Raw genomic sequence first — 26,507 nt, forward strand, 5'->3', positions numbered from 1 at the left:
GGACTTTTTGATGGTGCGACTTGTATGCCTTGAAAACTGAGCCATTACGGTGCACCGTCTTTCGCTATTCCCAATAATAAGGTTAGAAAAAAATACCAATGTGTAAAAGAAGAAAAACATTAAAGGTATACTGAACAAATATCCAAGAATATTGAGAAAGCACCACAATTGCATTCTTACGACACGATTACACTAGTGCAGACACATAATGTGGGTTAGTTTTGAGTGGATGCCTTTATTTTTGGCGGTTTCTGAGCAGCCACCAGGAACGCGCTCCAGACTGTGAGCCGGCGAATGTGACATCACATTTACCCTCAGCAGTGTCATGATCCCGCCGCCGCCACTCTCGCACCTGAGTCGGTTAACCGGCTACATGCTGTGTCGGTTCCCCTGCGTCACACCGTGCATAATGCTGCGGAGTGTGAAATGCTGCTGACGAGGGAGGTCAAGGGGGACGCGTACGGAGGGCGCGTATTGTGGGCAATTGTCTGTGCGCTGGGAGAGAAGGATGAGTTGTGTGCAGTGAGGTTTAAAGCTACGCACTGAGTCTGCTGTACTGTAGGAACATGAGCAGTAGCTTTAGGGTGCGTTGCACTTTATAAAAATAAATGGAAAAAAAAAATGCGTCCGTCCGCACGCTTCGTCAATGCCACGGAGAAAGGGAAAAATGAGCGGGTGCAATCGCTCGCGATGGGGGTGGCTAGGTAGGCATGTGGGAAGCAGGTACAAGTGATGCCATATCCGGTTTTGTCAGAGCTTTCACAGGAGGCCGCTAGGGGCTGCAATTTAAGAAATGTTCATTAAAATACTTTCCGCTATTTCTGTTCATTAAGTGTGGTTTTGGTCACTCTCAATGCAATAGCTGCCATCTGCGCTAGAAATCTTGGCGGCGGTTTTTTTTGTTCTGTATCCCTTTAGGGTATTAGAGAGATTTAACACACTGTGACCCACTGCTCTCTGCTCATGTGCCTGTAAGCTCCCCGCAAAATCTTTCCTTTTTTTTTTTTTTTTTACAAATATACCGTGAATTAAAAAACGAGGAGTGGCATAAAGGAAAGAAAGGCACGCAATGCTGGCTGTACTAACAACAGCTTTCTTGGAGAACAAGCATCCCCTGGCAATACGAGCATAGTGTGCGCATTGAAGCCATAATGGTCGTCTGGGAATGACATGGGAAGAATGGCATCATTACTGAAATGATTTGCAAAGCCAAATTCTTTTTCTAGCTGATCGACTGATTTTGTGCGAATGCACTGCATCCCTGTACATTCTGATAAAGCGTTCTTTAAGAAATTCGAGCTATTCGGATTTTGCTTTGCCGTGATATCTAACATTACCGGGATTAGTGAAGAAAGTTTGCCCCGTCAGTAGAGCCCAAGGAAGTGTGGTGTTCACATAGTTCAGCATTGATACGTCGGCCTGTTTAGGCCATGTAAAGTTTTTCGCATTTGAGAGCAAACTTGTACCTCATACCTGTTTTACATGCCAAATAAAAATTCTCGTGTTGCTTCGTACAAGTAGTCAAAAGAAAAGGAATCGGGACAGAGCGCGTGGAGCCAATGTGTTGATCGGGTGCGCCGGGGAAGCTTGCATGCCGCAGAGATGCGGGGGAGGACGAAGCGCTTCGTCACGTGAAGGAGGAGGGAAGGCGTAAGGCGCTGCTAGGCATGGCCGTTCTGAGGGAGAGCTTTGGGCACTCACCCTCTGCTTTTGCACGGTGGAGTAGTTCATTCTGAGGGTGCACTGACTGTGGTGCGCTGCATTATCCTCCCCTATTTGCTTCGTTCAGGCCCCTGCTTTGTGGTTGCACATGTTTTGCAACAGGCATACAGCAACGTCCGTGCACGTGTCTTTCTAGCATGGTCCTCATAGTGGGCCATCATCATTGCCATAATCTTGCTGGCTCTGGATTTTTCGTGAACAGCAATGGAGGATTGTCCGAGAACGTCGACCGCCGCCTGACTAAGATCTCGGGCAGAAGTAAGCTCCTTCACCATGAACTGCTTCAGGAAGGCGGGCTTCGCTGGGGATGGTGGCGACGCGGAGGGTCGCGAAGTTCCTGCCGACACAGCGATGACTGACGTTTGGTCCACAGTGAGCGATAGTGACAGCGACGCAATTTTTACATGCCGATGATGCAGTCACAACAGATGAAGAGCTGACAGACGAGGCTATTGTCACAGCAGCCACTGAAGTGGAGGACTGTGACAGTAGCTACGACTATGACGCATAACCGGAACCTGTGCAGGTTGCGTCTCACCAGGAAGCTTTGATAATGCGGGACTTTGCTTTTGCTAAGAACCTTCTACTGCACTATGTTAAGCAGTTGGATCCCCTGCAGAAAGATGTCGGCCAGATTGCCTTGAAACAGACAACACTTACGGATTACGGGTTTCTTCTGCTGCCTAATAAAAAGTGTAAGCTAGCTCGTCCTCATTAAATGTATAGCCTATTATGTTCTGTTTGTTTTTTTGGCCTAACCCAGTTGTAGCAATTATCGGTTATAGCAGTGATATTTCCATAGCACTTCAATATCATTATAAGTAGGTTTGACTGCACACTGATTCAATATAGGCTATACACGCCATTCATACGGGTCGCATTCCTGAAGAACTACAGGATGAACTACACAGAGCTCTTACCAAACGACGCCCCCACGCTGTAAAACTGAGGGTGATGCTGGAATCGCTGGAGTTATTGCCTGGTGGCGCTGGAATCACAGGCAATGAATTAGTGCATCCCCTCGCCTGCGAACTTAGCACCAAGCGCCTGGGATTCTCTTGCCTTATCTACCCATGTGAGATGCTATTCTTTACTGCAAAAAAAGAAAACAACCGTCACTACGACAACATTAGAGAAACTTTCGTACTCTTCTTCTTCCAGATAAATTCCTCACTACCACACAAATATGCATCCTTCAACGCAAACACCTAAATAGACTATTTACTCCCGCCCAATCGTTTCTGTAGTGCATCACATTTTCCTGCACTCCTAGATTGTCCTAAACCCTATGCTAACTTAGACAAGTGCATGTTTTACTGCCTTGTTGCAGTTCAGTCCTCTCAACCTTCTCACCCAACATGGTGGGCTTGGCTAGCCTCCTACCAGCTGATGGACCACTCGGCCTGAGTGACCGTGACCCAGGACATTCTCAATGCTTAATACTTCATCTCAGTAAAGATTTTTCCTCCACCCCCTCTGTTCCCTGCAAGCTGACTGGCTTGTGCTCACGCATCTTGCAGGGCCTCTATGATACAGCGTGATAGTTTCCGCATGTCATATGCCGGAGGTTTGGCGTATCAAGTTTCCTCTTGCATGCAGAAAGGTCTAAACTGGCTGACAGGCTTTCGTATCAATGATAGTTTGCATGAGTGCCGTGCAAAGTTGCCTCACCATTGCCGGAAGTGCAGCTGCTACCCGCTATTCGGCAGTACTACCTTCACGGCAAGGGTAGAAGCAAGCACATGCTTGAATTTTTTGTAGTGTATATTTTATCAGAATGCACGGGGATGACTGCGTTAGTTCCACATTAGTCAACCTGCTAGGAGAATTTGGCTTTGTGAATCAATTTCAGTGGAGTTGACATCTTCCCTTCATCATTTTCGGGTAATCATGCTTTTCTATTATTACTGGGAGAGGCTTGCTCTGTAATAAAACTCGTTTGCTAGTCTTATAAGAGTGGAGGCTTGGGCTTATTTGTTCACGATTGTGGTGGAAATAGTGTTCAGACAGGATGGCTCTTATCCAGTAAGACGTGATGTTGGGCTAGTCTGTTCATGGTTATAACAAAACAGAACTGCACGAAGGCAGCGGGACAGGAAGGCTGCGCTTTATGTGTGTGTATTCGTGCCTTCTTGTCCCGTTGCCTTCGTGCAGTTCTGTTTTGTTATGACTCTTATTCTTCTGCAAAGCAATAGGGCAATTTGTAAAGTTATTTTTGTATCTTAAATGCGGAGACTGCATACAGTGTCCCATCTTTTTCAGCAATGTCTGGTAGGTCGTCATGCATCATCAATATCCATTTTCGATATTCTGTTTCAAAGGTGGACCTTTGTGGTTCAATTACCCAAGTTGTAGCAAAGATGCTTATCGTTGCCCATGCTGCATTGGAGTCAGTGACTACGTCGCACTTCACGCTATCAATACTGTGATGTTCTGCACTCTAGAGCTATTTTGTTGCCCATGACACTACAGGCATTCCTTTATCATAGAGGTGGTATCTCTCATAGCTGTCTGTAGCCAGTTGCATAGACGATTGGATGAATCTATTAAACCTGCCTATTCTCACAACGGTGTTGCCTCTAGCCCATTCTCGACGAAGTCCACAAGCACTTCTGATTTTTGTCGACTTTGAATGGGCCAAAAAAAGCTTTCACGGTCAACCATTTTTTAGTAAAATTCAGCTTTTGCATATGTTGGCTTGTTACTTCTGGACACAACTGCAAGCCGAAGACCACACATGCATATGCTGAAAAAACAACTATTTTGAGGCATCCTTGTTGTATTCGTCCTTCAAGAATGTCTTGCAGAAGGAATGCATTTTCACTTTTGCTGTCAAGAACGTTTTTGTTTGGCGAAAGCTACACTGTGCCAGGTTTTCAAGCTGTTGGCGTGGCACCGTATGCCATGTGCTCCGCGGCGCGGCGCTGCCTGGCAACTGTCACGTTGTATAGACCCAGAGTATCCGAAGAGAAAAAAAAAAAGGGAGAAGAAAAGAAGGCAAAGGAAAATAAGAAGAAAAAGACAGATAACACAGTAGTTGGTAGAGGCGAACAACAACAGCGAGTTGTTAGGACAGAAGTTTCGTTCGAACTTTGTGATGGCGGTGTGCCCCGGAGTTCGACGTAGAGACTATGTCATACCTCTAGAAGTCTTCTACACCCGAATGAGAATGGTCAACGATGAGAGGCAAGGGGTGCTCATATGTCAAGTGATTACCCTATGGCATAAATAAAGGGGAAACAATAGAGTAAACTACTATGCGCAGAAGCCACGTCTTTGAAGTTAAACCTAAGTGTAGCCATGCAGATTGCTTTCGCGTAACTCCAGGTTTAACCACAAGCTAAACCAGAGCTAACTTCTTTTTTTCCTTAAAGCAAGATGTCGCCCACATAGCTGTAAGCACCGGGTTGTATTGTGTGGGAACCGGGTCACCTTTGGTTGTCTTCCATTACACTGCGACTGCATTGCACAAAGTGCACCATTATCGTTCCAAACATATTTCAGTACGGATGCTGTGAATGGCAAATGTGGTCTTCTGATTTTTGTGCTTTTGGAGTCTTGTCTCGTGCAAGGTCTCCTCCGGTGAAGAAGCAATTTCCCATCAGACAGTCTTGCTGATCGCTAACCACTGGCAGCATATACTGGTTGCTTTTTTTTTGGTCATAGGTTTTAAAGCATGGTAGGCTTCTCTTTGCTGCATCTCCTGCCTTCCACGCCTGGCTATTTGTTTCAAACTGGTTGGTCGTTAGGGCTTGGATTATTTGATTTTATGGCAGCAGCTTTGCTGACTTGCTTTTATAGTGCATAGTTTATAGTTTTATGGTTATAGTTTATAAGTATGATAGTAGTGGCAAGTTGGAGGCAAATGCTCCAAAGACACGCAGGAGTGGAGCTCTATCTTCTGTGGTGTAGCTGCCATTTTACAGTTCTCTTGTACTCCTCACTGCATCTTCCTTCATGACAGGCATTGACACCCTGGAAATGAGAATTGTAACCTTCAGAGAACAGGGAGGATATATACTATGCAAGCATGGCAAAATGATTCAGAGAAATCGAAATTCACTGGCGGGTGCCTACTGTCGTTTTGGTGGTTCCAGGTTGGAATGAAGCACTTTCGCTTTCAGTGTTAAAATCCGACGAGTCAAAGCTGTCTTCGGAATTAATGCTGCTGTCATTGCCAAAAACATTGCTCACAGATATACCTGGATCTTGGATCGATGGAAGTGGGGCGTTTTTGCGGAGCAGCAGCGCGTGACGTTGACGGCATCATGCACACAACGAGCGTTGATAACCGAAACTTGAGGGGCTCTCCTCAAAGCCACCTCGCGGCGAAAATTCAAAACGGCAAACCGAAACTGAAAGAACAGTTCGTAACAGTCAAACTGACTTATAACAATATTGAAATGCCATGGAAATATTATTGTTATAACCGATAATTGTCATGGCTGGATTAGGCTGAAAAAAAAAACAAGGAAAACATTATAAACTACGCATTTAATGCGGACAATGTAACTTACACTTTTTATTTCCTAGCAGGAAGGAACCCGTAATCCATAAACGGCGTCTTTTTTATGGCAGTCTGGTCAACATCTTACTGCAGGGCATCCAACTGCTGAGCATAGTGCAGTGTAAGGTTCTTAGCAAAAACAAAGTCCCGCCGGGAGTTAATCATTCTCAAAGCCTCCTGGTGAGACGCAACCTGTACAAGTTCTGGTTCACTGTTGTTGTCGCTACTGTCACCGTCCTCCACGCCAGTGACATCTGTGGCGATAGCCTCATCTGTCAGCTCTTCATCTGTCGTGACTGTATTGTTGGCATGTAAGAATTCCTCAAGCCTCAACGCGTCGCCACCGGTACCGATCACTGCAGACCAAAGTTCGGTCATCGCTGTCTTGGCAGGAGCTTCGCGACATTCCGCATTACAGGCATCTTCAGCGAAGCCCGCTTTCCTGGAGCAATTCATGATGGCGGTGCCCGTGCTCCAAAAAATAACTGCAGTGCCATCAGGAGCGAGATCATAAAGTCTGGCGCCTGTCGGCGTTCTCGGAAAGAAATGTCTAGGTTCAGCGCGAGCCTGCTCAAAATACGTCGGCGTTACAGTACCTTGAAGCAAGCAATCATGCCTGTATCCATAGGCTACAATCCTGCAGTGGTGTTAGGTGGGAGGAAAAAAACTTCCACTTGGGAGAGTTTCTGAGCTGTTTGTTGCCAGTACAATTGTCGGGCACCAATGCCACCTTCCTGCCTTCGCACTACATCTGCTGATTAAACCCAACCAGCTACTCGCGGAAAAATTCACACGTCGTCTATGCTTTTCCGTTATGATAGTAGCGAACTTGGATTCTCGTGGCACCACGAAAACAGCGGAGATTCTTGGATTTCCCTGTGATGAAGGCGGGGCACTGGTCGCTGCCGTCCCTGTTGGTAAACAACAAAACGGTAGCACGCAATTTGCTTTGCTTTTCAGCACTTACAGGGATCGCCTTTGACAGCAGGCGTCATCGACGGTAGCATCAGGAAAAACAGCCCAGTTTCGTCCCCATTGTACAAGTTTCGGTCCGCATATGCTTCTTGGATGCAGGGCAGTGTTTCCTCAAGCCACTCCTGCCTAATGTGTACATCGAGCGATCCTGCCTCGCCCACGGCTGCCTTCTAGATAATTCCATGTCTCTCCTTGAACCGTAGAATCCAACCACCACCAGGCTGGAAATTGCTTTTGCGTAGGAGGTATGCGAAGTTCTTAGTCTTCTCCGCTAAAGTGTGGCCACTAATCGGCAGGTTCGCTGGAACGGGCGTTCAAGAACCACTGGTAGAGCACCTGTTCCACATCTTTGTAGGCCCCGTGTCGAACCCTTTTTCGGCCAACGTCCATTGCATAGGCTAGCACTGGCATCACTTTCATTCTCAATCTTGAGCGCATTTTTTTGATGCCGTCGGTTGCGTCACGCCGTACTTGTGCACCAAGTTGCGCGCTTTTACACCGTCCTTGTGCTCACGTACAATGTTCTGCTTAACTTCTATCGGTATTGGTGTTCGCTTCCTCATCTGCGTGGTTGTATCGTGCTTCCTGAATCGAGGATCCTCTATTACTGTTCACGGAAAATCCAGCGCGATCAAGATCGCGGCAACGATGATAGCACACAAGGAGAACCACACTGGAAAGACTTGCACGAACGCTGCTGCACGCCTGCCGTAAAACGTGCAACCTAATGGTCAGAGCCCTAATGGTTCCTAATGGACGCGAGGCCACAGGTGGTCTCAAGGGGGAGTGCTCAAAGCTCACCCTCAGAACTGCTTACACCTTCCCTCCTCCTCCGCGTGAGGAAGCACCCCATCTTCCCAGTCTCCGCGGCATGCAAGCTTCCCTGGGGCACCCGACCAACGCATTGGCTCGACATGCTCTGTCCCGATTTTTTCTTTTTTTTTTGTTGACTGCGTCAGCGCTGTCGGTGTCTCTGCATATGCGCATGCTTTTATGGTCGGCATGTTTCCATGTTTTTGTTTACTTTCAGTGACCATATTTGATTGTTATAACCAATAACATATGACACCATTGTAATGGTTTATTTTACTATAGAGCACATGGCAAATCTGACGCTGCAGTGGCTGCCCTTTTTTTAATCTCCGATATATTGTTAAAACAGATAATGTTATAAATGGGTTTTACTGTATTGCTAACTCGGTGGCGGTAGTTGTCCATAAACGCGTATTTACCCGCTCGCAAAATGGCTATTTACATGTTAGCAGCCAACGGTAGTGGGTTTTCGGTGGGAATGGGCATGTGCAGGAAAGAGTGTACACACTCTGAGCTCTGAGACGAGAGAGGCTGCACAGGATTCATCATCATCATCATCATAATCCTGACTATACCCACTGCAGGGCGAAGGCCTCTCCCATATTTCTCCACTTAACCCGGTTCTGTGCTAGCTGCATCCACTTGACCCCTGCGAACTTCTTAATCTCATCCGCCCACCTAACTTTCTGCCGCCCCCTGCTACGCTTTCCTTCCCTTGGAATCCAATTTGTTACCCTAAGTGACCATCGGGTATCCTCTCTTCGAACTACATGTCCTGCCCATGTCCATTTCTTCTTCTTAATTTCCACTAGAATTTCGGTGACTTGAGTTATTTCTCTGACCCACTCTGCACGCTTCCTATCTCTTAAAGTTACCCCTACCATTTTTCGTTCCATAGCCCTCTGGGTTGTCCTCAACTTAAGTAGAACTCTCTTGGTTAGCCTCCACGTTTCAGCACCATAGGTCAGTACAGGTAAGATGCAACTGTTATATACTTTCCTCTTTAGCGATACCGGTAAGCTGCTAGACATAATCTGCGAGTGCTTGCCAAATGCGCTCCATCCCAATCTTATTCTTCTTGTTACAGGATTGCAGGAATTTAACTGTCACGACATACACTGACCTTGTTTGTAGGCATATACTCACACTAGAACATCCTTGCTCTCGATGTGGTCATTACAGCACCAAACCTTTGTACCAGTTTGATTGCATTTTCTTTGTGACCAGCAGCCGCATCTCCAGCCTTGACCAGTTTGTGAGACACAACTCGCTTTTTTGTGAGTTCCTCCTCTTACTGTGTTTAGTTCATTGTTTTCCCTGCTTGGTTGAATGTAATACATGCTACGCTGCCATTTGAGGCACTCTGTGTGTCATGGCTGGCTCCCGTCTTTTGTCAACCCTGGGACACGCTTGGAGTCTACCGCTGGCTCTCCTGTTGTAACAATAGTTCAGGAAAAAAAGAAAGCAAAATGGGAGTGAAGCAACTTCCACTGCAATGGATTTAGCAGACTTCGAGGCCTTCAATTTCGCTGTCTTCACCAGCATAGGGATGTGGCAGCAGTGCTGCAGTCTTCACTTCGTAGCGTTCACTCCAAAGGGAATATTCGTCTTTCTCATGGAAGTTCGGCACCATTGTGAGCTCACCACAGTCACCGCCGAACATGGCATCAGTAGTTTTGGTTTGTGATAGGGCAGGTGTCACTGGACATATAGTTGAAACGTGCGCTGATAGTGGCATTCCAGCATGATGTGTCGGACTCCTCAGTCATGCAACGGTGCTGGTAGGGTGCATTGAAACTAGCAGTGTATTTTGGCTTTTGGAAAGAGTTGTGTAAGCAGCACCCCACTACAGGCCTTGCATGTTCATTCAGTCCTTTCTCTCTAGGCATGGTGGGAAAGTTGTTTAGCGTCTCAGCATGGCGTAGTGTCATCTCCTTGCAAAGGACAAGAAGGACTGCTTATATCTTGGCACTGAAGTATGCACACAGACCAGTTTTTTCCTGCCACCAGATGTTATCTTTGGTTTCCATGCATAATGAGCAATATGCATGGAAACCAAAGATAACATGTGAAGTGGACAAAGCATGTGTGGTAAAACGTTTGGGTGGTTAGGTGTAACGAAAATGACATTGCATTGCTGCAGTTGGTGTCTGCTGGGCATAACTGATTCCATATTTTGGGCGTGCGTGAGACCTACGTTACCCCATGGTTAGGACGAATGCTGATGTCAAGCAGCTCTCTGTTGAACAGCTGAAGAGGAGGAGGAGGAGCAGAAGAAGACGCGAGAGGGGGAAAAGAGGGAGGAGGGGGAGAAAGAGAAGAAGAAGAGGGAGGAGGAGACGAACATGGAGAGTGGAGGAGGATAAGGAGGAGAGCGCTCGGTCACCAGCAGCTAACGCTTTCGCTCCACATTCGATTCAGCAGCTTTAAACCATTCTCATATACATGTGGGCTGGTAGCTTATGCTCTGGCGTCGTACTCTTAAAGGAGGATCTTAAGTGTCCCCAATAATGTCGCACCTGAGACCGATAAGGTAACTGTTAACTTCGACGAGTGCTCGCTGCATTTAATTTTTTTCTGGTCATTAAGAAATTCAGTTGTTAGTCAGCGTTGTGTTGTCTCACCTCTTCTTTCACTGGTCGTTTGCACTTTGAAAAGTATGTCAAATTTCGAATTGACCAACTACCCGGATTTTTCGTCCTTCACCACTAAATGTGGTTGTGCAGCTTTTCATATGCTATAGAATTCGCCATTTCAGCAACACCGACGTAGCTGCGCAGGCTTCTTTCTACATGCACCAGTTATAAATGGCGTGATATGATTTTTCACTTCAACTATAAGTGCACCAGACGTGGCCTGTAATATTCGTGCAGCTTCGACGTATGCTGATGAGTACCTTGCTATGCATGAAAGACCTTTTTTTGTTAGCCGTGACTGAGTCAGGTCGCTTCGCCGTGCGTGCCAAAACAGTGCCGAGGGATTTGTATGTATTTTATCAAGCGTTAAGTAACACGCTCATACATCTGCGGACGGAATAACAGCTCCCCACTACAAGTTGTTCGCTGCACAATCAGTAGCAGCTGCAGCGTTGACTTAGAGATCGTGCTTTAGCCTGCCTGCAGCAGACTTTGGTTGGTTATCTACGAAAAGACTTTTTGGCGCTTAGTTAATTTTACCTTCATTAGGTTCATCCACAGTAGAATGCTTCTCTGATGCATGCATTTTCTGCTGTGCCCAAGCTCAATGCAGCTGCGGGCTATTGGTAGCTGCAATAGTCACAGGCAGGCAGAACCAGCTTTGCCTACCATGTAGAAGTCTCTACTGTCATCAGTGTCGCCACACCTTTGTGACATCGGAGCACAAAAGAGTCGAATACACCCAGTTTCGAAGGTCTTGGTGAAAGCTTCCTGATAGATACAGTTTTCTGGGTCCACTCCAAACAGATTTCGCCGCATCTTGCAGTCACCATGCTCTGGACTCGTGAATCGCGGCAACAGAGTGCCTGTTAAAGAATTCACTAATAATAATAATAATAATTGGTTCACGGGAAAGGAAAGGCACAACACTGTGACACTAGTCCTGTGGACACCTGAACCGCCCCAGTAAGGGAAGAAAGGAAGGTGGTAGTGAAAGCGGAAAAAGTGAAAGGTGTGCCATATTGGAGGGCTACTGAGTAATTTCGACCACCTGAGGATCTTTAACGTGCGCTGACATCGCACAGCACACAGACGCCTCTTCGTTTCGCCTCTATCGAAACGCAACCTCCGGCGGTCAGGATTTAACCCGGGTACTCCGGCACAGTAGTCAGGCGTCTTACCACTGCACCACCTGGGCGGGGTATAGTTACATCAAAATTTGATTCTCACGTTATGCGCCATGCACTTCTACGTAACCTTACTCGGTGTTTCATTCAGTAGTTGGTGAAATGCAAAAAGGAGTCGGCAGCGTGCTGCTTGCACAGGAATCCTTGACTACTTTGATTCCTATTTGGGCTCTCGTGAAGCACGATTGCTGTAAAAGAATGTTACAAGTCATGTTGGCACTTCACACTACTGTTGCAAACGTTTCGCCGTTAACAGCTGTAGCTCAGGGGAATGTAGAGATGGCAGTGCTAGGTACTGTTGATCAGGATAGGCCATGGACACTGTTTAAGCTGGCCACTAACTAGAATACTATTCAGTAGCCTCTTAATCTGGGTCTGTGACTGCAGTCATCACATTGTGCTGTCAAGTGTAAAGCAGAGGCTCTACCATAGAAACACTAGTTACCCTGTTCACCTTTGCCGGCACCGACCAGTGATTGGGACTCAAGTTGGAACAGGAAAGTCAATCGTCACCCCAGAGACTCAGTCGTTGCAGAGAAGAAATGTGCATTAAGTGCGAGCACTTGCCCCCCAGTCATGCCTAGGGAATGAGAGGCTTGTTAACTTTTGTGTGGAACAACCATCCACTTCTCCTTGCTCGGTTGTGTTTAATATTACAAGGAGGAGCGCGTAGCTTTGAGGAAAGGAAAACCACATACATTTGCTGTAGTGGTCTCTTTCAATTGCTCGGAGTGTACTCAGCCCGACTCTGTTTTATATCCACCATGCACTTGTATGCACATAGTCAGCATGGAGAGGTAAACACGGTTTCAAAACACATTCTTCAGCTCAGTTGAGAAAGCCTAACTTTTTTCGTGTCGGGATCGGTGCGCTTTGGACAAAGTGGCTAGCGAAGCCTGGGAGGGAACATTGCTATACCACTGGGGTTTGTGTGATTTTGAGACACTGGCGAATTCAATACTTCATTTGGTCTGCACTTTCAACCAGAGACAGCAGCTTATCCGATTGTAGTTACGGGGGTCGGTATTTTAATGTTTGGTCGTTTCGTACATGTAGGCACTTCATGTTTGGATAGGGGGTTCCTTTGAATGTATTACCGACAAAGGGCGCCTTTTATTTGTCCCGAGTGTATATATGGGTTCTGGCCTGGTGGTACTAATCACATTGATGGTTTACTGGGGTCTTTCGGAAGGTAATTACGAAACTTGTTTGAAATTTTACTACTACGTTTGCTTCTCCTTTTCTTGTATGTTTCCATTTGAATTGCCTAATTTGACATATTTCAATTATTCCAAATAAGGTTTAGCTCATTTTTTCTCAAAATCTTTTTAAAGCATGAGCACTGTTTGACTAACTGTCCTGGTAGTTTGGTAGGACAGAGTGCCCTGCACGGGCAGTGGTACTGGGTCAGGCATGCCTGCTAGCTTGCCTTTGCGTGTTCATGTTTTTGGTGTCATTTGGAGGGGGCATCGAATTGACGGTTAGTTTTATTGCGTATTTCATTTAGCATTGTGCACTTGCTTGATTAGGTAAGAATTACCCGGAAGTCCTCGCGTTTCTGCGCAAGTGACATGCGACAAGTAAAAAAAAAAAAAAAAAAACGCTTTCGCAACAGGGCTGTCGGCAGCAGCATCTCTCATCAGCGTCATTACAAAAGCAGACGACGGAAAACGTTCGATGCTGCCCGCACCTTCGCGGGCTGATGCGTTTCTGTGTGCGAAGTGTACTTGCGATGAATCTTGACCCAATCAGGCGAATATCCCACTCAAGCGTGATGTAAAACAAAACCGACTACTTCGCCTTCACTAATTCCACACTAAAATTTATCGTCAAAAAGCCAGCGGTTCATCCTAGGAAAGGGTTCTTGATTATCGAATGACGCACCCGTTGCTGATGCGTTATTCATGCTCGTGCATTTCGTTTTGCTTTTAATATTCGTTTCAACATGGGGAAACATCCGAGAGCAAAAATGCGCGCACAGCTGCGGCTATGCTGTTCTCAGGCTAGCGGTCTGTATGCATGGTCCCTAGAAATACGGTCTTTCTTACCTTGCAGCCGCCAAATCGCGTCTGGTACGTGACACGATTCCAGTATACGTATTTGATATTCATTTCAGCGTGCTTAATATATGTTTATGGTCACCCTGGCCGGGGGACTGCCAGCGATGGAAAATATTATTCCGCGCCGGCCCCTGGACGTTTCCCGGAACCCGTATATAGCGTTACCATTTCGAGAGTCGATGCCTGTCAAAACATTGCATTCTGCGATACATTGGCGATCCAGCGAGCCGGTTATCGACTAGTCCCTTCATTCCCTGTGTGAAAACATTGCAGACGAGGAAAAAGCTTCCCGTCGGGTTATCTTTTGCGCGCAGCGACAGCATTTCGTCTGCATCTTTTTATTTGCTGCGGTCCTGCCGCTGCTGGCATACGATTTTGCGGATTCGTAGCTGTGTTTATTTTCTTTTTTATTTGCAACGGGCGATTAACTGAAATGGAGCGTGCCCACGATATAAGGGATTAGCAGTTGGAGCTGCGCGTGCCTTCTTTTTTTTCCTTTTTGTGGAAAAAGGGGTGAGGGGATTATTGTGTTTTTCCGACCCGGTTTCCCCATTTAGAAAAAGCTATACGGCTATACGCTGATCCCCGGTCGTTATTCCCCTCTTTACGCGTAGTTACCTCGTCGGGTATTCGTAATGCGCTCGAGTTATTTGAATATTTTGTTTGTTTGTTTTTTAAATTGCGCGCGCTGGTGCTTTCGTTTCTTGGTTTAACGCATTTTCCGGCGGGATTGCAGGCATTACGGCCTTCCTCGCATTACAGCGGATTAAAGCCTCTCATCAAAGCCGACTGTCGGTTTTCTTGCGGATTACACGTGCGTTTTCGTTTACTTTCTTCTGTAATGGCCTTGGTGGTCGTTACTTTTACCGATCGGAGCTGCCATAGGAGCGAGAAATAATTTTCCTAGTGAAAGTTGTAAGAGAAAAGCGCGCATTAGAATAAACTGAAATGCTAGCTAAATTGCGGCTCTGTTACACTGCTAAGCCTTATCTTTTTCGTCTGCTTGTATTTTGTTTCTGGAAAGGCGGGTAGGAAAGCAGACGACCGCAAATGACGTCGTAATCGTTGCGCGCACCCTCTGTTATGGATCTCTATAGTTTTGTCTGCACGCATATTTTTGTCATCTTCGGTTTTCTTTATTACTAAATGCGCAGTACTCCTTTTTCTTGTTTAATCTCCTTTGGTGCCTATATCGATTCAGAGCATACTGCCCGCCGGCTTTGATCGCCTTCGTCTTCTGGCGAAGAAGCGCGCTTTTTGGGAACTGGGTTTGCGGAGTTAAGATAAGTGCGCTTAAAACGCGACCATGGTCTGGTTGGGGAGTATAGGGTTATCATATGCGCAGCAACGATAAACACTGTCTGCTTATCTGCACGCCCACTGATGACAGCACGAAAACATTGCTTCGCGTCGATTCGACGCTTGTGGGATTTTGAGAAAGTGTTGTCCGGACTTGTAAACGGCACGGCGGTTGTCATTCCGCGTGGTGAAAAGGTCGGAGTGAGGTCAGCTGCTTTCCGATCAAGTTGCATACACGTGGTGGATTGGTTTTGATCCGGTAAAAAGCGCGGTATTGACGTTGCCATTATGAAGCCGATTATCAAGCGGACCACCGTCAGGCACGCGGCAGCCGACGGGGGCGCGCAAGGCATCGATGTGACTAACCGGTGAGTGTGCGTGTTAACCATTAACGTGATAGAATATCCCAGCTTGATGGTTGCGTGTCGGTCAGCCGGTCTGCGGTGTTGGAAGAACGGTGGTGCTCAATATCGGTCGCAACTTCCCTTCGTTCAAGAACAGCGGACATGACGGGTGCAGTGCGATTTAGCAAAAATGATTAAAAATTCGACACTCAAACACACTGAAGGCTGCTTGCGTCAGTAATTGCGAAAGCGTTATATAGTTCCGCGCTAGAAACGTTTTCGACGCTTAAGTTCCTTCTGCTGGTATTGCACTCGATGCGTATGTTTGCGTATTTCCACGCGAAGTGCCGTGCTTCACGCGGCGTGCAGAGAGCGTGACCTCCATCTTGACTGCCATGTGCATGGTGTATGCAACGAGAAATCGTGGCACACCACGCGAAACGCTGTACTGCACGCGGTTGCATCTCGATGTTGATGTGAAAGTTGAAAAACACTGCCCCATGGAAGGAGCTGTTTCTTATTCACTGCATCTGCTTTCCTTGATTTGACCAGTATAGGCAGTTTAACATTGCTTTGCTAAGAAGCTCGGCGCCATTATCAGTAACTAAAGTGGTCGAATTTCTTCGCAAGTGTCAGGCCGGCCGCCAGGGACGCTCTCCGTTCGTTCTGTGTGCTTCCTGGGGTGCAAACAATCGTCGACTTCAGATCACTACTGTCAAAGCTACTCTATGAGGATCTGCATTCGCTAAAACTTGCGAACCGTCTCTGCACAATCGCCGACATCGTGCACACTTATACGACGCGGACTCGCTAGGCCTACTCGTCGCAGAATGGGGCAGGCGTCAGCTTAAACTTCGATCGGTGTTTACCGTTGAATTTATATGTGTTAGCATATTAAGTGTAGTTTCGCTTACTTGTAAATCGTATAAAGTACGGAGAGAAGCCAATCAGGTTGAAGTCTCATCGGCGTGAAGGTTGCGTGCGGACGGCGATACCAGTGCCGCCCAGCGACAGCGCCTCCTGATCAGACCACTGGTGCCGTGGCTGGCCGATATCACGTGTCGCTGTGCCGTTGATAGTACGTCACGCTTCTGTACTGGGGCGTCACTGATTGTCAGTGATGTCGTTCCCACCCAGGGCTTTTCAGTACCAGTTGGGAAACTTCCCATAGGGCCCATGTATAGAAAAATGGTCAAAATTCGAGTGGATGGATGGATGGAATATAGGAGCGGCCCCTTTGAAACTGGGTAATAGCAGTTGCTATCATGCTCATTTTCCCTCCTATATCTTAATTATTTTAGATTGGTTAACTATACCATCATTCTATTAAATTTTTCATTCTACATTACTAACATTATGTCACTTCTCTTTTTTTAAGCCACCAATCTTTCAATCGTTTTTTGTTAGCTTCCACCGCAGGTTCATTCACCCGGCCACTGGTATCTCTAAACCCCAGAGCTTCAGGAAGAGTGACTGCGCCTGCATCGACTTCCGGATGGATACCATTACATTCGAGTGTAATGATATAATATAAATGATCAAAAAATTCTTAAAGTGTAGACGAATACTGACGGCGCCTGCGGTCATAAAAGGAAACTAAGTGCCAACATTCAGATTCTTGGTAAATCCACAACTACCATGGGGAATAAAATTACTTTATAACTTGCACTAGCAAACATTCTTAGATAACAAGTCAGTTGAGATGGAAAAGAAAAAAGAAAAAGTAATTTCCAAAAGACAATGACTGCAATTGCAAAAATCTTTTGCTGACCGCTTTCAGGTGGCGCGACAAGAGACACCCGAAAAAATGCATACAAAAACTAGTCGCTTTTTGAAGCGGAGTTTCACAACTGGTATGATCCAAACGCTCTGGTTCCCACCTTCATGGTCATTAATTATAGCGCTAGCGATAAGTCTAGAGCGAGGAAGTGTCATTAATGACGCTATATTTTAACCCTACTGAATAACCAAAAGTTCTACGGGGCAGTAACCTCATAAAGTCTCATCTAATCGGAGACTTTCATACGATGCACGTCATTATCATAAAATATCGTACATACATTGTGCAAGAAACTATGAGACCCTATGCAATTATATGCGACTTGTATGTGATTTCTGATGTCAATATAGGGAGATTCTGTAAGAAAATGTGAGGTTATTGCCTCACACAATTTTTTCAGTTTATCGAGTTCAGCAGTCGGCACTGGGTACCCTTACATACAGAGAAAGCCCATAACACGCTTTTTATATTCTCAGAATTTAGCGTCTCAACCCTTTGATTATAATAGCTGTTCTGCTGGATTAATTGACCTGCAGTCAGTCTCGCAACTCCGAAGGCAGAAATAGCTTTGGAAGTTGACTCATTGCAAAATTATCGTTATGGCGGGGGAGCTCTGGTGCGAGCCATTAATTCAGATTGTATCGGTGTTCTAAACAAAGCCGCACGTATGGGAAAGGTTAGGCCACTCACTGATTTCGTGCTTAGCGTTGAAATACTATCTTCAGCGCTTCCAAGTCGAGTAGCATATTTGTCTTTACCCGTTTCGTTACAATAAGCTGCCACTTGCGCATCTCGGTCCGGCCTGACTGAACCTGTGAAATGAGTGCAGTTCGGGAGGCTTAAAACTCTGTCGGCCGGATCAGGGAATGAATCGGCGTCATACGAAGGCGGTTACTGACCGACTCGACTAGCCGCCCTGGTCGGATTTCAGCGATTCCGCGACGTGGCCGTTACTGTGCTGCTAGCGGCACGTGACGTAGTATTACGTAGACCGCTGCTCCTTAGGTATTTGCAGCGAGAGATTTAGAATCGGTGCATGTATTGCTGTCATGTCCTAGCGGCAAAAATGGCCAAAATTGTGAAAATACTGTGTAGTGGTGTCTGCATCTCTAAATTATGGGGGAGATTTAAGTTCCGGCTTAAATTAAGAGCGATAGCGTGCATGGTCAACGAGCCCGCTTATGAATTCGCCCCGCTCTAACCGAGCCGTATGAATGTATCTACATGGCCTAGTGGTAACGTGAATGCAAGGGTCCTCCTGACAGTCGGATTCTGATGCCACCCTCCCTTATAAAAGGAGAGACCCCAGTTGGCACCTGCCAAACGTAACGTTAGACAGCCCGGTATACAGCCAGTGTGCGGCCAAGTCAGCTGCCAGCTACCGCCTGCCCGTGCCATGCTCGTGGTTTTTCCCTCAACTGCACCGTCGCCAGGTTTTCCGTGAACAGAGCCTATAGGTGCATAAAATGAAGAGCGTAGCCCGACCGAGATCGTGACAGACAGGCTGTCGTTGCAACTGTAGGAAGAAGGAAACGAAAATGCATGGGCCTACTACTGGCTCTGTAGCTGAGCCACCTCCGCTGCTTCATGTGGACAGAAGAGAAAATCGAGAAGAAAGAAAAAGAAGAGGAAGAGAAAGACGCGCGCCGCAACAGCCGTCGTCCTCCGCCGAAGTGGTGGCGGGTGCAATGACGGCCTACAACAGATAAAAATTTGGTGGCAGGCTAGCCCCCGCCGCAAACGGCGTTGACCTACCAGTCCCAGTTCCGTAGGGCCAGAAGCAGCCACCCACCTCCTCCAGCTGTATGCTGTGCGGCGTCCGAGGAAGCTCAAAATGAATAGCGTCGCACGAACGCCTGGATCGGACGCCCCGCGCGATCAGCTTCGTTTACGCAGAATTGTCTGGCGGCGTCATGACCAGTCGTGATATCATGACCGGATGTGACGTCACGAAGACGTCATTCGGATCATGACATAACGGCCGATGATAACCTCGATGTTATACAGTTTGTGTCACTGTGGACAAAATAGGGAATGAAAACATCAAAAATAGCATAATCTACACTGATTCATTCAGCGTCCTCAATGCATTAAGCTTTAAAAATGCAGTTGAACCACTGATTGGCAACATAATACACAACATAGTACAGATAATCTCTCGAAAACATAATATAAAATTCTGATGGGTCCCCAGTCATGTTTGGAATAAGGGGTAATGCGCTGCACAAGCGAAAACCATGAAAATTAAACATGAGAGTATACCTCACCGGGATTGCATATGGTTGGTGCGCAGCAAACTAAGAGCGAGGCTGCAAGCTGCTTGGGAAAATGAAGAAAACAAGCTACATTCTATAAAACCCTTTTTAGGGGAATGGAAATCGTGCCTACACGAGGAACGCTTTATTGAAGTTATTTTATGCCATCTAGGCAAAGGACACACTCATATCACACAACTTCCTCTTGGCAAAAAAGACAAACCAGTTTGTGAAATGTGCGATGTTGAGCTCACAAGTAATCACATTTTAATTTCATGACCGCGACTTGAGGATCTCAGGAAAATATATTTTGCTGTATTTTAAATGATCACATTCCATTTCATCTTGCATTGCTTTTAGGTGAACAAGCAATCATAGATTTTTCTCTTGTTTGTACATTTCCTAAAACGCCCAAAGTTTTAAATCAAATGTAAGTATCATAAATCTAGACACTTCACATAACATAAGCTTTTGTGCCATAAAACCCCATATAACGAGTGGCGCACCTATCACTGTCACCTCTCCGTACGCGCAGAAAAGGATAAGTATTTCTTTACACTGTTTACGATGTAAGGATAGGGAGAGCTATCATTTCTGCCTTTCACAAATTTCTATGAAATGCTATACTAGAGCCATAGAGAAAAAAGCTTGCTCGCAATTTCGGCGAAGAATTGTTTTAAGGTTAAGTGGAAGAGTGGCTGGTCCAAAGGGCAAGCCTCTGAAAAAAGTTTCGCTCTGATTTTGTGCGCCATTTCGGCGAAGAATGATTTAAAGGAGGAGATAAGTGGAAGAGTGGCTGGCCCAAAGGGCAAGCTTAGTGTGTTATATAGAAAGCGCCCGTCACCGAGCGAGGCGAGCACGTTAGCGACGTGTGCGGTATATACCTGCTGCGAACGAAAAGGTCGTTCGGTCGCGCACCCTCTTCCCTAATATGACACGCAATTAGGCACGCACGTTGCACAGAGTGGTGCTTGCCCGAGTCCCTCTGACGGCACACCGCTGCGGCGCCAAGAGAGGTCGCAATCCGGTTGCCTAGCAGGTGCTGCCAGGACGTGAGAAGGGTATACGGGCCGATGGAGAGCGGGGCGAAGCGGCTTCCCCCCCCCCCCCCCCCCGCTCTGTTTCGGTGCTTCCCTGTAATCGGAAATCTCCCCGGACGCGATTGCGCTTCTCTTAGATGCACATCTTTTTCCCTTATTCTCTGTCCTTTGTCATCCTTTCCGCATTTCGCTACGCCGCGCGTCAACCTTACTTCCCCATTAGGGAATGGCGGGTGCTCTACAGGCTGCGGGGCGTTTTCCCCTTTCGTCTCGTTTCTGTCGAACGCAGGGCACACTGCCATTTCTCTTCCCCGTTGTTATCCTTTGGTCTTGTCAACGCAAGCGGGGATAATCTTTTCCTTGAAACGGTCCTGCCTCCCTTGCTGCCCTCCCTTTTTTTCCCCTCCCGCTAAAAGCTCCCGTTTCGGGAGCGCAGCAGTTTGAAATGTCACCGCCACTGGCCTGTGAAAAGAGTGCACTCCACGTCTGCTCGAGTGAGCGCGTCGTCTGCTCGACTGGTGGCGACATCTGCCGGTGGCGGAGAGGGGGAGATGGAGTGAGGGATTTGGGGAAGGAGGCTTTTTTGAACGCGCCTCCTCTCCTTGTTTTCCCTTGACGCTCTGAGAAGTTTCCCTCTGGGGAGCGGCAGCTAGGGGACTCGTTTAAGATTGGAGTTGCTTGCAACGGACCGGCTGTAGCAGGGACGCAACCGGTAGTGTCCGCGAGCGCAGCTTTAAGCATGCGTCCTTTTCCCGACTGCCTTTCGCTTTTTCCAGCGTCCATGGTGCCGACTGCATTGCTATCAGCAAGCGTTAACCGACTGGGGATTGCATGTTCAGAGGAACACGAGAGAGATGTATAGACTCATGTCTTTCTCATGTTGCGCTTTTTTGTGCATAGTGGAAATCTTACCGTTATGTGCCACCTTGGCGAAGGTTCTGATGCAAGTGTATATATATATATATATATATATATATGATGCAATATTGTGGTCTGGTTGTTTAACGCCTCGAAGCCCACACATGGGCCTTTAGGGACGCCGTCGTAGAGGGCTGCGGATTAGTTCAGAGAACCTGACATTCCTTAACGCTTGCTTCAGACAACTCAACAAGTGTCTGTGGCAGCTGACTGGTGCGCAGAAGCTTGCATTGGTAGGTTATTTGTAGCTTTACACCCAGGCGGTGTCCTAATGAGTGAAGATTATCCGAGGGGCGATTATTGCTAGCTGAAACTTTTTATTGAGGGTTGAACAGGGCCTTGGTTGATATCAGCTGCATTCAGTGCTCTTGTTTCGTTTCTCGTTCAGAGGTGTTGACTTGACAGAGGATTCTGCACACCTCTGAACGCATGAACGATGACGATGCTTTGTCCAGCAGTATTTGGTGCGGGGACATTGGGAATGGAAGGGTGCTTCGATTTACATACCGGCAATCACTTATAGGGGAACGTGGTCGCACATTGGGAAAATAATTTTGTTTGACTGGTTTATGGCACATTTTCCAGAGTGGTCATATTGGTCGGCGCATTTGTTTTCGATCGAGGAGCACAACCGGGAAACCTTCAACCGCAGTGGTGTAATGTTTTCATGAAAATCGTTGACACGCCGGCCGCACGCTACGTCATGGAGGCAGCTCTTTGGAGTCGCACTTTGTACACCTAAAGTCTAGGGTGACCCTTGCGCAGCGTCGTCTCCCTGATGTCCGGATAAACACATCGGAAGGTTGCGATTGGACTCGCGTGTGTCAAGCTCATGAAAGAATAGCCGGGAGCCTAGTCTTAAAGGCCCACTGTCCACCCTCCGGTCGAAAATATTTTCTTCCCCGGTGACTGTGAGACTTCGCCCCAAGAACGTAAGGCCGCAAAATGTTTTTGAAAAGAGTAACTAATAACGCAGTTACAGCCACCGCATTCACCCGATTTTGTCATGCTTCTCTCCTTCCGTTCCCTCGCAGAGGTTTTTCACTCTCCTGCCCGAGGTCGTCTAGCCTCCGCAAGACAAATTCCCCTTCCTCCTCCGCGTTTGGCGGGAGGTGGGGCGTGGCACTCCGCGAGCGAAAAAAAAAAAAAAAAACAGCCGAGGGAGCGCGCGCCGCTGGGTTCAGTCTGGCCGTGGCGAGGGAAAAGCGCGCAGCGAGCGGTAGACACCCATCCTTCTCCCGTCAGTCAGCGAGACGGACCAATAGACGTCGTTCGCGGTACGTACGTCATTACTGTGGCCCGTCGGGCCAGCGCAGGAAACGGGGAAGCTGGCTTTCCAAAGGAGGACATGAGAGAGCTTTGAATTGTATTTTCGGTGCTTTGCGGCGCACGTGTCACTGTAGCATTTTGCACAATCTCCGGTATCCTTTGCTTAAAAGGGCCTTCCCTGGACAGTGGCCCTTTAACTTTCTCGACGTCGAGTTTTCTCAACGCATTGCAGTATCTGCTGTTATTGTTTTTATTATTGTTTTTAGGTGAAACGGCGATGGTCAGATATGTGCGTCGGTCGGCTGCAGAAAAGAAAAAGGCGGGAGACTCCGCAAAGAAAAGTTGTCTATACGGCAGATACTTGTACTGATTATAAGAGCGCCTTCAGCCCGACTAAAGTCCATGTTTGATTCCTTGTTTGAGCCTCTGTGCGCATCCTGTCGAGGACGCCACTTACCCGCGCGTTCACGCCCTTGTAGCAGTGTATCCTGTCGAGGACCATACTGTCCTTGCGCCTCGAGTGCATTCAGGCACGACTCCGCTCCGGCTACTCGCAGCTTCCACGAACCGCGCTTCTGCGTGCTGCCGCCAGGGGAGTATCATGCTCGAGGTCGTCGAAGGGGGGAGCCGCCGGGCCACCGGCCGTCGCCGCCCTAGGCAGTGGTTCCTCGGACCCGTACTACGTAGCAGCCAGCGGTACTCCTCCTTCGGCTCGCGCGCGGCGTGTCGTCCGTCAATTCGAGAGTGCTGCTGTGTCTCGTGGCGCTTGCGCGCGCGCGCGCTGTCGATGAGTTGTGCGTCGTGCGGAATGAGCCTCTCTCTTCGGGACGCTCGGCTCTTCCTCGCTCTTCTACGGGTGTCCCGCGAGCGCGCGTTCCTTTCGAACTAGGCCAGCAGCAGCAACGGTGAGAGGGGCGGCAGTCCTCACCGTCTTGGACTGAGAGAGACTTAAATACTTGTGCGATGACCTTCGCTGGATGACGGATTTGCGCCGTTGCAACTTTGTGTGGGATCGGGTGAACTGGCATCCGTCGATGGCTTGATAATCACCGTGGGTTTTTTCTGCCTGAATTCGAACTGGCCGCTGCAGGACGACGGAGAGAAAGACCGGCCTGTTCGGCCGGCCCCATGGCAGGATATTTCGTCGCTACTCCGATGCCCTGGTGCTAATGCAGGAGTACTGTGCTCCACAGAGTTGACGTCGCACCGGCCGTGGCTTCTGCTTCGGAGTTCGCGCTTGTATTGGCTGTCGGCAGTCTTGGCACCGTCAGTGCTTCACACGTGCCGCGCGAAGCTTTGGAAGCCTTAAGTGCATTGGTGCAGCAAGATTGCTCTACAAGGCCGTTCTTTTGCTATGCCGCGTGCGGTTGCCGTGTACCCAGCGATTAGCGGCCGCTCATTGGGCAGTGAATATTAAGTTTGCCGCGGTTCCCGCTTGCGGTCTGCCCTGGAACCTGTTGCGGTGATATTCGTTTACGCTTTTTGCATGAAATACGGACCACCGCGTTAGCAGCGTGCGCCAGTCAGGCTGTAGTTGCTTGCAGTTGTTACCTTTGCTTCTGCCACGGTTGGATATATGTTCCATTGGGGAAAGATATACTCTGAAAGCTTTTCGAAGTTTTAGTATCGAAGTGGAGGAGGGCAGAGACCGTTCTACCCGCTCTTCTGCCTATATTGAGAAGGAATCAACCCTGTGGCATTGCAGTTCGTCAGGCAGTCTGGCCAGATTACTGTTAGTCGTAAAACTCTGACTCTGTCGAACAGCGAAATATTTGTTCTGGTCGTCTTTGTTTCCTCTCTGTGGTACCCATACCACGGGTGAAAGACCCCAAGCAATACTTCTGCGTTAGTCATGGTTTCCAAAGCGTTCTGCTTGGAGGCATCTTTGCTTCGCGCCACCTAGGAGCGGTGAGGTCGTTCGCGCTCTGAAGCAGCACTCGATAGGTGTGCGAAAGTTGTCAGCTCCATAAATTTCCCCTTTTTGTTTTGACGTCCTTGGTATGGTCTTGAATGCGCTAGCTTTGCCAGCGTGTATTTCGTTGTTGCCTCGTTTCTGCGAAGAGCGTATTTCTCTTTTTAACCAGTGGCCTCCTGTGCTAGAAAGCATGTCGCGCGTTCGCGAAGATTCTGTTGAAATCTAGAAGTTACCTCTCTCCGTGGTGCCGCCATGTATGCTGTCCCTTCTGCCTCTACTTGTTAATTGCGGTTCTGAGGTTCTCGGATTTCCTGAAGCGTGCCATGCGCGAACCGACAAATCATGCGCACAGTTTCAGCGAAGTTTGCTCTGGTGCGTTTAAATTAGTTGAGCCCGCTGGTTTGCAGCGTTTTGGAAGTTTCCATTCACGTACGGTATGCCTTCCGAATCGTAATTTTTGGTGCAACTGCGCGACGTTGGTCCCAGCGTGAAGTATACGACTTGCGGGAACCGGAGCATGCGTGCTCGAGACTCTGTGCCATTTTGATGCCGCTACCTGCTTGTTTGAGAAACTTACATCCGGTAGCCGGGGAGTAATCTCTCCAGTGTCCGCTGGTTCTTCGTGTCGCTGTTTACACTGCCTTTTCCGCGTCACCATAGGTTTCCAGAGCCGCCCGTGAAGCGTTGCAGCCTGTTCTGCACGAACTTGTACAAACGTCGCACCGGCCTTACTTCAAGGAACACCGCACGGAGCTTGCCGAGCGTCCGCTCCGCAATCGGAATTGTTGACTCTGCTCTGTAGCACTTTTCGCGGTCGAGGTCGTCCTAGTTTATCTGAGGTTTTGCGAAAGCAGCCTTCAGTATTTTTTATCTGCTGGGCCTTTCTTGTTTTATAACCGTGCTTTGCGTCTTCTCTCGGTGTCCCCTTGGACGACACATTGAGGCAGGGTGCGCGCCTAACAGCGTTACGTCATCGTCATTACCGAGGCTCGAGCCTTCTAGCAGCCTATTGGTTAACCATAATGGGCATCTTAACCACCTCACGTTTGTCGAGGGCAAGCGGTACCCGTCTGTGCGGAGACGCCTCGTCACCTCGGCTAGCGCGCACGTGTACCTGGCCGCTCGTCGCTTGATATGTGCCGGCCGCGAACGGACGCCTCGGCCGAACTGCTGTTCCTCTTCGGCGTGCTCCTCCTTTTGCACACGCCAGCGTGCATCATCGTGGCCGCTTTCCGGTGCGTCACCTGGCTGGACGACGACGACGTCGCGTCGACGGCGGGTCCCGCGGGTTACCGTCAGGGCCCAGCTTACGGGAGAACGCGGATCGGCCCCTAGTGTACCGCGCGTCTGAACTATTCGCGTTCGCGGCGTGTGGATGTAAGGGATGACGTCTGTTCGTTACCTGACGTCTTTCGCACGTGTCAACTTCCGCGCGTTCGGTTCCGGGCTTCTCTGCCGTCGATCTTGACCCTAAGAGGCTTGTTTCATCCTAGGAGGCCTCGGGTCAACGAGCCTCCAGGCTTCTCCTGTGGTTATTTTCTCTCGAGCCCGTACATCATCTACGTCTCATGATCTTGAGTGAAGACAGCGTGCCCTGTTCTCAGCGACGAGGTCGTCAGGCATCGCCGTTGCTGATATCAGATAGCGTCAGGGAGATTAGTCAGACCACAGCGGATTTGGTTGACCTAGCAGTGGGTTCCTCTAGTTTCTAGTAAGTTCTGTAAGCAAACCAGCTGGCGCTTTAAACCGAAGCTTTCGTCCTGGCGGCGGATGAACGGTTGCGTGCC

The 26,507-nt window shown here is 48.2% G+C and overlaps 1 protein-coding gene across 2 annotated transcripts in view; it reads left to right on the forward strand.

Moving 5' to 3' along the window:
• Positions 1-26,507, forward strand: part of mri (BTB/POZ domain-containing protein mrityu) — a 187,098-nt gene that overhangs the window by 13,510 nt on the left and 147,081 nt on the right. The window lies entirely within an intron of this gene.

This window comes from Amblyomma maculatum, chromosome 11 (genome assembly GCF_055883805.1).
Source record: "Amblyomma maculatum isolate TAMU_Amacu chromosome 11, ASM5588380v1, whole genome shotgun sequence".
Classification (NCBI taxonomy): Eukaryota; Metazoa; Arthropoda; class Arachnida; order Ixodida; family Ixodidae; genus Amblyomma; species Amblyomma maculatum.